The sequence below is a fragment of the Terrapene carolina genome, unplaced genomic scaffold (genome assembly GCF_002925995.2).
Source record: "Terrapene carolina triunguis isolate 2854851 unplaced genomic scaffold, T_m_triunguis-2.0 Scaffold183, whole genome shotgun sequence".
Taxonomy (NCBI): domain Eukaryota; kingdom Metazoa; phylum Chordata; order Testudines; family Emydidae; genus Terrapene; species Terrapene triunguis.
Window position 1 is genome coordinate 4,326,585 of NW_020664534.1, and position 14,005 is coordinate 4,340,589.

At 40.3% G+C, this 14,005-nt stretch overlaps 1 protein-coding gene across 6 annotated transcripts in view; it reads left to right on the forward strand.

Annotated features, from left to right (window-relative positions):
• LOC112107002 (poly(rC)-binding protein 3-like) overlaps positions 1-14,005 on the forward strand; it is a 457,963-nt gene that overhangs the window by 246,261 nt on the left and 197,697 nt on the right. The window contains exon 1 of one of the 6 annotated variants that reach the window (XM_024200514.3): positions 8,632-8,769. The exons of the other annotated variants lie outside the window; for them this stretch is intronic. The gene's annotated coding sequence lies outside the window, so the exon portion shown is untranslated. Of the gene's footprint in view, positions 1-8,631; positions 8,770-14,005 lie in introns of those variants that run through there. 6 annotated transcript variants of the gene reach the window in all.

The following is a 14,005-nucleotide window of genomic DNA, read 5'->3' on the forward strand; positions in this document are numbered from 1 at the left end:
CGGGGGTTTTCTGGTCATCCACTTGACACATTCTTCGGCCGATGGATACTTTCTTTCTAGGCTGGCACCTCCCTAACCATCCATGTATATCAAGCATTCATCAGCATACATTCCATACCTTAACCATATTTTAATTTACTGTCTCCACCACTTTCGAGGTGTGTGCTAATTCATTTGAGACTCCCGGCCCTTTAATCACAGAGGGTGGGGGGTCCTAGGAGCCGTTGCATGAAGTGAAAGTCACTTAACAGCTTACAGTGTTTGTTTACATTGTATCAATTACTTCAAGAACAAAGTCAGTTAACTTGTTTGTAAGTTTTACATAGTAGTAAAGTATCTTTCACAGGATAGATATAATCAATGGTTTCTACAGACAGTAGCTTACAAGTTTTAACAGAAGACCCAAGAGATTTTTGTACTTGGTGAAACTGTTGGATTTTAAAGTGTGGGGGACAAATTATGAGGGGGTCACTGTCACTTGGGGGAATCACTGTTAGTACCTTCTTAATATCCCTACAGCCTGACTCTGCTCCTTGGAGTTAGAGGCTAATCATTTTTCTCAGAAGGTATTTTGCTCTTTTAAGCTCTTATGAAATGGACAATATCCATTGTCCTTTGTAGCGATAGTCTGTCTGTACATACTGTTTGAGGGGTCTGTCTGTTTTGGAGCCTGACTCCTCTGTGACCTTTCTATGTGCCTCACTTGGTGTAAAGGCTGTTCCTGAGTGTAAAGGCTGTTCCTTCTGAGCCAGCCATGAGCCAGGCAGGGAGTCTCTCCCTCTATGAAAATTATACCCCAGTAAAAAACTTCTCCCATCTTTACCTCATCTTGGATCCAGCATGTGTCTGTTTCCCTGCTGACACAGTGTCCTTCTGCAGAGCGAAATTCACCCCATCCAGAGGGCCAGCACAACGGCCTATGTACCACTTCTCAAAATAGGGTTTACTTGTGATTTCGTTGGTGCAGTAGGCCTTGTGCTGGCTGTCTCAGGAATTTCAGGCCAGCAAAGCGGACACATTAGCTTTGTATGATAATGACATTGGGATTCTCCAAGGAGTAGCCTACACCTCTGACATGCAGGAGGGTTATTTTTATTCTGATCAAACTGCAGTCAGTGGGGAGGAATGTGTAAGAGGCCATGGCTGAATATTAATTTTGGACTCTTCCCCCAGACAGAAGATCTGTTCTTGAGGTCAGTATGAGGGAGTCATTTGCCTCTCTCCTCTGCAGTATTTGTGGAGAAGCAAATGGGTAGTCACTGACCCCAGAAACAAATCTGCCAATTATGAAAAGGCACTAAAGTGGCCTTCAGAAGCTGAGTTTTTTGGGAAACAATTGGCCACTGATGGAGTCCTTCCCTCACCTCAACTTATTAATTTAAAAAATGTATAAAAAATACCCTGGGTGATTCATAGCCAAATGACCCCTATTCTATTCTATAGAGGTTCTTCTACTGCCCTGATCACCATGAGGGCCTTCCAAGAGTGCATTAAGCAACATGATTAACGTCTGGCATATGTGATTTGTTCCCTCTTATCCTCTCCCCAAAGAGAGAATTGTGTGCAGTGGAATGTTTTGGTAGTTGTTTTTATTTTAATAAGTATGTACATGTTGCTCTATGGTTATATTAGAGAAGGCCAGAATGAAGTAGTATCCCTCGTCCTGGGAGCAGAAGGTGATGAGGTTTTTGATGGTCCTTGGTTTCTGTGTGAGTTTGTTCCACAGTCATAGATCGACTCCCAAGAAAGCCCTGTCTCCTGCACAGAAAAGCTTTAGCCTGAGAAAGTTCCATTGTGCCTAAGGAGTGCAGCTGTTGACCCTGGCCCTCATCCCACAACTTTAGTCTTCTAGATAATCTGGGCCTAGCCCATTGAACACCTTGAAGATAACCATTGCCATGCCTGCCTGTCCTCCTCCCTGTTCAAACGCAGTCCTGCAGGAGAATGAGCTTAGCACTCAAGTTAACTACCATTTGCATCAGCACTACAAGAAAAGAGCAAAGACAATCATATAATTAGACCACAAGATCTGGGAAGCTCATTTCCCTGCCTTTTTCTCCTGCGGTGGCTTCGCAACTTGCAGCTGTAGAGGTGACGTTTAAAAAAATTGTCTTATGGCTTGTCATGGCAAATAGACCTATAGAATAGGTGCCTTCTCTAGAGCTAGGACCAACAACCTCCCAGGGCTTTTGCAATTTCCAAACTATGGTCACTTTCTGCTGAACAGGGCCTTTAATTGCTTACTTAATGCATCAATATGCTTTATGCCTTAATTGCCATGCATGTGCGGTTTTGTGTTGCAGCCTTCATGCTGTTCATATCCAGTGAACTTGATTATCCTTGTTTTTTGGAGAACTATGCTTTTTAAAGCTCTACCCATTCAACAGAAGCTTGCTCAAACTGTCTACTGATTTATCTATTCAACTGAACACATAGGCCATTAAAACAGAGTACTGAATATGCTTGTGCTTTAGACAAAGATTAGACTTTATTTTCAAAGTTTGAATAGTTTTTATTCTGGTGCATGTTGCTGCTGTATTTGCTGAGCTTGATCCAAAAGAATCAAAGCACGTGGTTAAAGCAAAGAGTGGCATGTGGTTCATGAACCCCATAATTAGTTCCTCTTCCTAGCTCCAAGCAGTAATTAAATCTGCCACTTCTGCTCTGCTGATTCATTTATTTAGCTATTTAATTGCTCAACAGAATGTGTCTTTATCTCCGGAACTGCAACATTTTATTCAGACAAAGAAATAGCATAATCCATTTTTTTCCAAGATCAGGGATGTGTGAAAGAAAAGAGCATTAATACTACATGATTTGGTGGTGGTGTCACTTTTCACTTATCAAATAAAACAGTGTTTAAGGGAAAACTTCAACTGATGCTTAAGGATAGCTTTCCATATATAGGTTTGTTTCCTCTAAGAGCTCATTATGTCAAACTTTGAATTCTAATACATCTATTCTAAGTTGCGATCAGGGTCATGAGTTAAACAGAGGAGCTCTCAGGGAATAATAGCAATAATTATATGTAAAACAGGAAATCCAACCGCTACTCTATTGGCAGCAGATTTTTATCAACATTTTAAAAATGTAGATGCACAGCACACTGAACAGTAACTTTCCTATATAAAGCTCCTTTTGGGGATATTTCTGATGAGTATATGATTTATGTCCATGATGTCTTTGTCAGATTCATCTACAGGTCCTGCAGTTGGATCTATAAAGCACACAGTCTTGAGTACATTCAAGCTTACTAAAGAGAGTCCTTGTACTATGTGGGTGCACATTTCCATAGGTGCAGTTTTTCTCACTGTGTATTTTTAGCATCCTTTGAAGGACATAGAAAGATTCCGCCATCACTTTTATCCACAGTTTGCAAAAATGGATGGGTTTGGAGAAGCAGTTTGTAAAACAGTAAGGTCCAAACAAAACTCTTACTGACAATCAGTTTGAGAAGAAACCTGCTTTGGAAGTTGGAAAAAAAATTAGTAACCTTTTTTAATTGTCATGTCTTTGTTCCGTCTGTCTGTCTAAAGTTTTATACCATGCACATCACTGTTGTCTGAGTCTATTTCACTCTATTAGATTAATATTTATATTGGACTTCTTGCTGTTCTCTTACCAAGTTAGTAGTGTTCAAAACTGTGCAGCTCTCTAGATAAATCATTGTTTTCCCAGGTAAACTCATTATTTAAATTGTTCACCAGTTACTACTGGGGTAAAGGTTTTTTACTTGTATGAAGCTTTTGTTCGGTTCTTAGTAACTCGACGAGAGTTATATCTGGATAAGGACTTTAGGACTTGGCCCAAAGATACTTACATTGCACTGTTTTTATTGTTATGCTTTTGCGTGAGCCTTCATTAAACAAATAACAACGGTTTTCTGACCCTGCAAAAACTTGAAATCTGGCAAGCAGCTCTGTCCTTACAGGAGTGTCTCATCTTTTTCTCATAGAAATAGAGGGCTGGAAGGGACCTCAAGATGTCAAGTCCAGCCCCCTGTACTGTGGCAGGGCCAAGTAAACTTAGACCATCCCTGGCGGATATTTGTCCAACTTGTTTTAAAAAGCTCCCAACGAAGGGGACTCTATGACCTCCCTTGGAAGCCTATTCCAGAGTTTAACTACCCTTCGAGTTAGAAATGTTTTTCCTTATATCTAACCTAAATCTCCCTTGCTGAAGGTTAAGCCCATTACTTCTTGTCCTACCATCAGTGGACATGTAGAGCAGTGGATCACCATTTTTTTTATAACAGCCCTTAACATATTGGAAGACTGTTATCGGGTCCCCCTCAGTCGTCTTTTCTAAAAACTAAACATGCCCAGTTTTTAACCTTTCCTCATAGGTCATTTTTGTTGCTGTCCTCTGGACTCTTTCCAATTTGTCCACATCTTTCCAAAAGTGCGGTGCCCAGAATTGGACACAGTACTTCAACTGATGCCTCACCAGCGATAAATAGAACAATTACCTCCTGTGTCTTATTATATACAACACTACTGTTAATACACCCCAGAATCATATTAGCCTTTTTTGCAGCTGCATCACATCAACCAATTATACTCAGTTTCTGGTCCACCATCACCCTCAGAGCCTTTTCAGCAGTACTACTACCTAGACAGTTATTCCCCATTTTGTAGTTATGCATTTGGTTTTTCCTTCCCAAGGGAATTACTTTGCACTTGTCTTTATTGAATTCAAACCAGTTCTCCAATTTGTCAAGGTCATTTTGAATGTTAAAACTGTCCTCTAAAGTACTTGCAGCCCTTCCCAGCTTGGTGTCATCCGCAAAGTTTACAAGCATAATCTCTACTTCATTATCCAAGTCACTAGTGAAAATATTGAATAGTACTGGACCCAAGACTGACCCCTGCGGGAACCCACTAGATACACTCTCCCAATTTGACAGCAAACCATTGATAACTACTCTGAGTGCAGTCTTTCAACCAGTGTGCACCCACTTTATAATAATTTAATCTAGACCATATTTCCCTAATTTGCTTATGAGAGTGTCATGTGGAACTGTGTCAAAGCCTTCCTAAAATCAAGGTATATCATGTATACTGCTTCTTCCTATCCACTAGGTCAGTAACCCTATTAAAGAAGGAAATTAAGCTGGTTTGGCATGATTCGTTCTTGACAAATCCATGCTGATTATTCCTTATAACCCTATTATCCTCCAGGTCCTTACAAATTGATTGTTTAATAATTTGCTTCAGTATCTTTCCAGGTATTGAAGTTAGGCTAACTGGTCTATAATTCCCCAGGTTCTCCTTGTTTCCCTTTTTAAAGATAGGTACTATGTTTGCCCTTTTCCAGTCTTCTGGGACCTCTCCCGTCCTCCGGGAGTTCTCAAAGATAATTGCTAATGGCTCTGAGATTGCTGCAGTTAGTTCCTTAAGTACCCTAGGATGAATTTAATCAGGCTCTGCCACCTTGAATGCATCTAATTTATCTAAATATTCTTTAACCTGTTCTTTCCCTATTTTGGCTTGCATTCCTTCCCCCAGTTGTTTATATTAATTTGTGTTGACTATCTGGTCATCATTAACGTTTTTAATAAAGACTGAAGCAAAATTGGCATTAAGCATTTTAGCTTTCTTGAAATCATTAGTTATTAACTCTCCTTCCCCTCTTAATAGAGGACCTATGCTTTCCTTCGTCTTTCTCTTGCTCCTAATGTATTTAAAGAACCTCTTCTTATTATCTTTTATGTCCCTTGCTAGGTGTAACTCAGGGTGCCTTAGCCTTTCTGATTTTGTCCCTACATACTTGTGCTGTTCTTTTGTACTCCTTATCAATTTGATCATGTTTCCACTTTTTGTAGGATTCCTTTTTGATTTTCAGGTAATTAAAGAGCTCCTGATGGAGCCATATTGGCCTCTTACTATTCTTCCGGTCTTTCCTTTGTGTTTGGAATAGTTTGTAGTTGTGCCTTTTAATATTGTCTCTGTGAGGAACTGGCAACTCTTCTGAACTTCTTTATTCCTTAAATTTTCTTCCCAGAGGACCTTCCCTACCCAGGGCTGTCAAGAGCGGGTTCGGGCCCCGGTAAAAAAAAAATTTTGGGCCCCCCAGCAAGGGCAGACCGGCTAAATAGGGCCAAAGAGAGGTGGGGGGGAAGCCGGTCCCGGAATTTTTTCGGGCCCCCTGGCAAGGGCAGACCAGCTACAGTGACGAGGGGGCGGGGGGAAGCCGGGCCCCGGGCCCCCTTCCGGACCGCCGGGCCCTGGTAATTTGTACCAGCTTCCCCCCCTTTCTGGGTGGCCCTTTCCCTACCAGTTCTCTGAGTTTGTCAAGTCTGCTTTTTTGAAGTACATTGTCCTTATTCTTTGCTCTCACTCCTTTCCTTTCCTTAGAATCGTGAAATCTGTCATTTCATGGTCACTGTCACCCAAACAGGCCGTAGCAACAAAGAACGTGGCCCCCTCGGAACGGTGGCCCCCTCCGAACATATGTCCGGGCGGGGCCCCTTACAATGCAGAAACTGGAATGCGGTATTTATTTTGCCACTTTTAGGGGCCCCCTTCCTTGAGGGGCCCCCTCCGGTCGGAGGGTACGGAGGGCACTCGCTACGCCTCTGCACCCAAATTGCCTTTCACTTTCAGATTCGCTACCAATTCCTCCCCGTTGATCAAAGGATTTTGTATCAGATTTATCTAAATCTCAAGCTTTTTAGATGTATTTCTTGAATCAAACCTAAAAGTTCATCCATCACTATGCACATAGGCTCTGACTTCTATTTTTCCCAAAGGGTGTTCCACCCGCGCTCCACCCAAGGCTCCCCCACCCCCACTCTGCCTCTTCCCGCCCCTGATCTGCCCCTTCCCCCAGGCCTCACCCTCACTCCAGCCCCGGAGCACCCACAGAGTCGGCACCTATGACTGTGCTCAGTGCACTACCCCCAATTTCTTATGGCTTGTCTGCATGGTGAAGAAATGCACCAGACCCTTGCTGGTGCGTACTAAAGGTTCCCTAATGAGTTTAACGTAGATGTTTCAAATGATACTATGTTAAAGCACACCAGCAGGGTCTTCACGGACCAATTAATGTGCAACACACTTTAGAAATCATACCCCCATAGAGTGCACTACTGCCACCGTTTAGACAAGCCCTTTGAGTCTATTTAAAAAAAAAAAAGAACTAAGACATCCATCTTGGATGATAACCATAACAAGTAAACCATCTCAGACCCACATATAAAGCATTTTAATAAAAAGAAGCACTTTTCATTGTGGAAGTACATGCAACCATGTGCAATGTAGTACCTGGGAATAAAATGTTTTCCATTTGCTTTCAACAGAAATTTGGTGCACAATATTTATCACAGCAATGCAGGAATCTTTTCAAATGGTTTTTATCCCTGCTCTAGTATCATGCCAGGGCTTTATGTTAGTGTGTAAATTATAGAATTACATATTATGCACAGATGTATGAATACACTGACGTGATAGATGGAGAGAGAGATAAATAGATCACCCACCTGATCACCCTTTAAACATTTTTCACATTTAGGAGTATCTATGGTAGGAAATAGGGAATTTTTACTACACACTTCCCCTCAGATTAACCTAGCTATTGTCATCCTACCATCAACAGGCTGGAAATTGCTATCCTTCAGGCACTGCTGGGTTTACAAGTAGTAGAATGCAATTGAAACCACTCCCTTTTCCTCCCCTCCCCTTCCCTCCCCACAGCACAGCAAGCATTGCCCAGCAACTTGTAGCAAGCAGCTGTCATCAGCCACAATGGGAACTGGATGTTTGCAAAGTAATGTACGTGCTTTAGGTCTGGTCACTGTATAGTGAGACACTTTGCTAAATCCCTTTTTGTAATCTGTAATTTGGTTTTAAGTCCCATTATCCAGCAATATAGTTAAAAACCTAAGGCCGGAATCTGATCTCACATACACCGGTGTAGCTCTAGTGTGGCAGTGAAGTCAGTGGAGTTACACAAGTGTGAGTGGGATGAGACTCAGGCCCTGAATCCTGGGAGCAAACATACAACAGTGTATGTAGTTTATTAGCACAGTAATAACTTTATGTAGGTGACTCTCTTATTAATATGTTCAAGTTATGGAAAGCCTGTCATTTTTGACATGACATAACCAACTGTAACTGTGGAAGATGGGGCCACAGATGATGCGAGTTATATAGTACCTACACAAGAAAACTAATGGAGGCATAGCATTCTATAACTAGAAATGTATAACTTCGATAGCATGTTGATATGTCCCATGCTTTGGTGGGTTTTGTTTTTAATCTCTGTGCATTTATTTCTCTGTACTCGTGCTGTACACTGAGAGAGTCTTTACAATTTTATCACATTAGAATGTGACATTCCTGGCCTTGACAGTGCTTTTGTTTGGATATTTATAGCAGCTTCTGGTCATTGTTGAGCAAAGGAGATTGCCCTGCCCTCTGGCCCTTTCTTAAGCAGATTTTGGGCAGAAGCTCCTCTCATGTGGCACTAATTGAAATGATTGGTGGAGGGGTGTGGTGAGCTCACTGTGCCTGACTCTGGCTTATCTGCCAGGGGCTAAGCCAGGGGAGAGGAGAGGAGAGGAGAGGAGAGGGAGGGGGGGGGGGAAAAAAAAAAGGCAAAGCTTTGCCTCATTCCAGTAGGGCTCAGGGCTCCCGGCCATCTGTCCACCCTTGGAATCAGAAGACAAATAGAGGGACCACACTCACTATAACTGTGCAGAAGGAAATTGTTCGGAAAGTCTGGCTGAGCTTTGCATTTGAAGTGCGGGCTTTGAGAGCAGCTCAGCAGGTCAGTACTTCTACCAGTCAGATTTATTTGTTCAGATGATGTAGAGGGGTTTAGTTGAAAATCTTTAGTATTAGAAATGGTATGTTATTTTCAGGAGTTAGATTGCAATTGAAGGACATGTTTCTTTGAAGCTTGAAGACTGGAACTCAGCTTGCTCTCTTTGCTGTCCCACATGCATTATGATTCTGATCAGAGTTTTGTTTATCTAGCTGACTATTACTGGTGACATCCGAATGGCTAGGGCAGCCTAACAATGGGCAAATCTTTAAAAGATTTAAACTAACAAGTTGCTTTAAAAGTGATTTTGTATGGAGATGTTTTTATATGTGTGGCTTATCATCTGGACAAGTGTGCTACATTAAAATATGTATTAGGGATTGTCATTGGAAATATGTGCTCTTCATTTTGTTGAGTAACTCAGCCTGAGTCTTCAGCTTGAGGATTTAAATGCTTTAACATCATTTAGAGCCCCCTCCCCCCCAAATAATAGTTTGCTGTAAGTTTAATGTGAAATGGGGAAAGGCAAGCGCAAGCTATTCACTATGAAAACCACAAGCTGTAGTGGTATGATTAGAAAGGCAGAGGCTAAGAAGTTTTTGACATACGGTAAACTGGCATTACAGTAAAAAATCAAGTGAATTGTAATATTTTCTCATGTAGGGAGGTTTCATCATTTGAAGTTACATGAACATGTTTAATATGTCATTCCAATGTCTTGGGTTTTTTTTTTTACCTCACTAATGAATGAACCTAAGTAAACAACTGTATAGTCTAATGCTGTACATTGCACAAGAGATAAAGAAAAAGTACAACTTCTTACTTCATATTTCTTTTACTTAAGGAAAATTCAGTATTATTCAGAAAATTAACAAAAAAATTATAATAATGGTAATAAAATCATCTGGATTTTTTTAAAGTCAAAATATTATTTTTAGGATGGAAAAACTGTACAGTTAAGCCTAACTACATATAAATTAATGTGACACATCTGTTATATAATTTCATATAACCATCTTGAGGATCTGAATTATTTTAATGCTTTATATTTAAACAGTCCTGTTATGTTTAAATATATCCATATGATGACTGTTATGTTTATATTTCTGAAGATAGTTTATTTGATCTGTTTCCCAATTATCATTTTTTACAATATGTATTAACTGAATAGTTAATAGCCGCATGCGCTAGTGTAAAATTACAGTCAACAAAATCAAGTCGCAGCAGGAAATTATTTCAATCACTGTGCATGCATGCCTTCAAATTAAAAAAGAAATATGAATTGTGTTATTACAAAATTAGCCCTTTGTCAGACCCAGCTATTTCGCTTATTTCCTTCTTTATATGAAGTTTTTAGAAGTGAAACAATAGTGAAAAATGGAGTCAAGTAACTGGTAATCCATTTGTCCACTGCTTTTCTCCATGCCTGGTGCAAAGTTCCAGCACTGTCACTGGATTATTCAAAATGGATTCTAAGAACCAACCATACCAAAGGTAGGCAAGTGCTTGATAAAAGGTTTATGGATAGTTATGATGGATACTTGCAGTTTATTTTTAAAATACCTTTTAGGGAAGCAGCTGTTGTATTAAAAAAAATCTAGTCAGAGAAAAACATGAAAACATGTTGAGGAGTAATGACACATCTTTAGTAAAGGTACATGAAGAATATCGATAGCAGTTTTACAAGTTGATATAGCTGGTGCACTATGAAAGAAGATCCCCTGTATATCTATCATCCCAATCCACAAATATGTCATAAAATAAGTATTCAGGTGGATGTATTTCTTGTCTGGACCAATGCTGTTCCTTATAAGTGCTGACCTCTTATTCATCACATTATGAACTTTTTCATAATGTTAAAATCAATAGCTAGTAGTTCCCCTCAAGAACTGTATTTTAACACTCAGCATACTGTATGTGGTGATAATGCAATGAGATATGAGTGTATTAAATGTTTATTCTTAAGTGAATTAACATATTTTTTTTTGTCGTTTAAAGAAGCTAAAACCCCAACAAGTGCACCGCTAGTGATATTAGCAAGAAAAATAGTAACATAAGAAAGCATCATTATTTTAAAACGGCCTCACAGTAGTCGTGTTGGTAATATTCTTAGTGCATAATGTCTGTTTCATACCCTGAATGCTAGATTTGATTTTCTTTCAGGTAGTTTATAATTTTTAATTTTAGTGCATTATTGATTGCCATAGGGCTAGATCCTTTTTACTCAGTTCTTAAGCCCACAAAGATTTGTCTGAAGAAGGATTTGAGTTATAAACTGAGTCAGGGCTTCAGGATGGGGCCCACGCTATTCAGAATTCCGTTTATGATTAGGCCTTTGTGAGGGGATTTGTGTTTGACGTTAATTAGAACTGATTTGGCTGATATTTTTAATATGAAATTTCACAACACTGGCTTGGTAGTTGAATAATATACAGGTAAAGTTTTGAACACTTTGTCAGTGTCCCCTGCAAATTATGAGGCATATTCTGTTACCCTGCATTTGGTGTAGTCATTCACACCTTTGAAAATTAGGTACAAAAAGTTACTATACCTGAATGGTAGTGATTTGTACCCAAGTTGCCCTCACTTTGCACTTGTATAAATGACTTCACATGGTGCAGCCCAGGAGTGAATCAGGCCCTCCATCTTTCCTAAGGACCAGACTCTTATGGCAGGGAAAGACGGCAGCAAGCTTCCTCCATGCTGCACGTATCATGGCAGAGAAGACACCTGTCTACAGTGTGGGAGGCTTCCAAAGCTACCAGGGAACATGGCTGGGGCCAAGTGGCTGTGGGTGCATGGGACACTTGCTTGGAGAAGAGGGTCTTCAGAAGCTGGGAGGAAGGGCAAGGATATTAGGCCTCAGCACGCTCTGGTGAGAAGTTGTAGGAGGAAGGTTGCTAGTCAGAGTAAGGGGTAATGACGGGCTTTGGCAACTAAGGGTGGTCAGGATGAAGGGCTGTTGAGTGCTATTGTGGGAGGTTTCTGTAGCTGGGAGGGAAGTCAGCTATGGGTTCTTTTTGGACTATTATTGCATAAAAGATCCAGAGCTGGGAAGTGAGCATCAGGATGCTTGTCATCAAGGGCAGAGGGAGGGATTGGCAGTGGAGGGGGAGGCAGATCAGATGTAACAATTACAAGGTGGGTACAGGGGGAGGGTTCTGCAACTAGGAGGCGTGAGATTCTGAATAACCTTCAGAGGTCTCTATTACGTATATGAAAGCAGCAAAGCAAATGATTATAAACATCGAAAGATAGCAACTGCACTAATTACAAACCACGGTGAAGTCTAAAAATAAACTAAAATAGCAGTTTTTAGCGCTGCAGATTCATTGTGAGTTCCTATCAAAATAAAGTATTTCGGTAATTATATTTTGCTGTAAATTCTAATAACTCTTTCTGGCAGGAACATGTAGAATGCACAGAAATATAGTTGCACAGAATTTTTAAGACAATGTTGTTGTTTTTTAAATTCAAATCTATCATATTTATAACTGCGTTTTGCCACTTCCGTTTGCTAAGCAACAGTTGCACTTTGTTGCTTATGAAGCACCAAAGGAAAGAATGAATCCACGCAAGAAGCAAGAGCTTATGTAAAGTTCATGAACAGTAGCAGAAAGATTGAATAATGAGTTCTGTAAATTTTGTTCCTTAAATATTTTAATGTAACTGGGATATTTTTCTGTGCTGGCTGCCGTCAGTGATAGAAGTATCAACAGGAGAAAAATGGGTCACTTGGGTTTTAGCATTAAGCAGCAAATCCAGGGTCAATAGGATTTAGTTGAGATGTTAAGGTTTATTCAGTACATTTAGTTAATGAATGGGGGGAGGAGGGGAGAAAAAAGTTTGTGGCACGATTGGTGGAGGGGACAGAATGGCCTCCTGCCAAGTAGTACATCCTGCTGTAATTCTTCCTGATTGATAGATATTCCATAGGACAAAAAAGGAGCTGAGTGATGGGGATTTTAATTAAAAAATACCAGCACTAAAGCCAGCCTTTTTTGGATTAAAATTCAGCAGAAATACTTTGTAACAGACATCCATCTAGTATGAGGGCTTGTTTTGTTTTGTGTTTTGTTTTATTTATTAATGTTAACCTTTAACTGAGGGCAGTGGTGCTGGTAGAATTTTTATAGTGTGTGGGAGGGTTCTGAAAGCCATTGAGCAAAATTGTAAACCTTGTATAGGATGGAAACCACTTCCAGCCAGGGGGTGCTGCCGCACTCCCAGCACCCCTAGTTCCAGAACCCCTGTCTGAAGGGAAAAAACAATAATGTGTTTAAGCACCTAGACACTGCCTATAAGATATGAAAATACTCAGAGCCTTCACATATGAAACCCAGTCAATAAGAAATGTTTGATTCAGCCACAGTAAATCGTGTTTGGGTCAATTAATTCCCATGTTAATATAATGCAAACTTCCTGCCAAACAAAGTCATAATCTCTTCAACATGAACGGCATGAATTGTATTAACCTGGACACTGAAACCTCTATGTTCTGTCAAACATTTCCGTACATATTCTTAGGCATTTTGATTTGGGTTCAACTCCCCCAAATCCTCCTAATAGAGTGGCCAGTTTTATAAATCAGTGCAATAAGTACATTGGGGCCTGTTTTTAAAGATAAAAAGCTTTTATTTAAATTTAAAAGAAAATGTTGCTGAATAATTTTGTTCCTAATGGGCCCATTTATATATTTTTTCACTCTGTCCCTATTCGGGCAAAACTCCAACTGAAATCAGACTTTTACCCAAGGCTAGAGAGGACATTTAGATTTTGCTGAACTTTCCTTCTATAGCTACCCCCTCAGAGGTTTGGACCGGACTTCTCAGCCAGCCCTGGGAGTTTTGTCTGACTAAAGACCCAATAAAACCAGCAAGACTTGGTGCACTGACTTCAATAGACATGTCCCTGAGGAAGTAGTAGGCAAGGACCATAGGATTTGACCATACCACAAGCTATTGGCAGGCTTCAGAGTAGAGACACTGAGTACCTGCTTGTTTTGAGAAGATCTTCTCTGCTTAGGTAGTCTAGTGGTGGTTACTCCTAGGTCCTGTCATGTATGCAGGCCTTTGAGAATGTTCTTGCAGCATCTCTCAATAAAATTTGCATTTGAGCTAGTTGAAAAATTATGAAATTTTGACAGTTTGGGGGGGAAATGTGGTTTATCAGCACAAACATGTTTCAAAAATTTGAAACTTTGAGATGGCATGAGCTTAAAAAATAGCATGGCTTTACT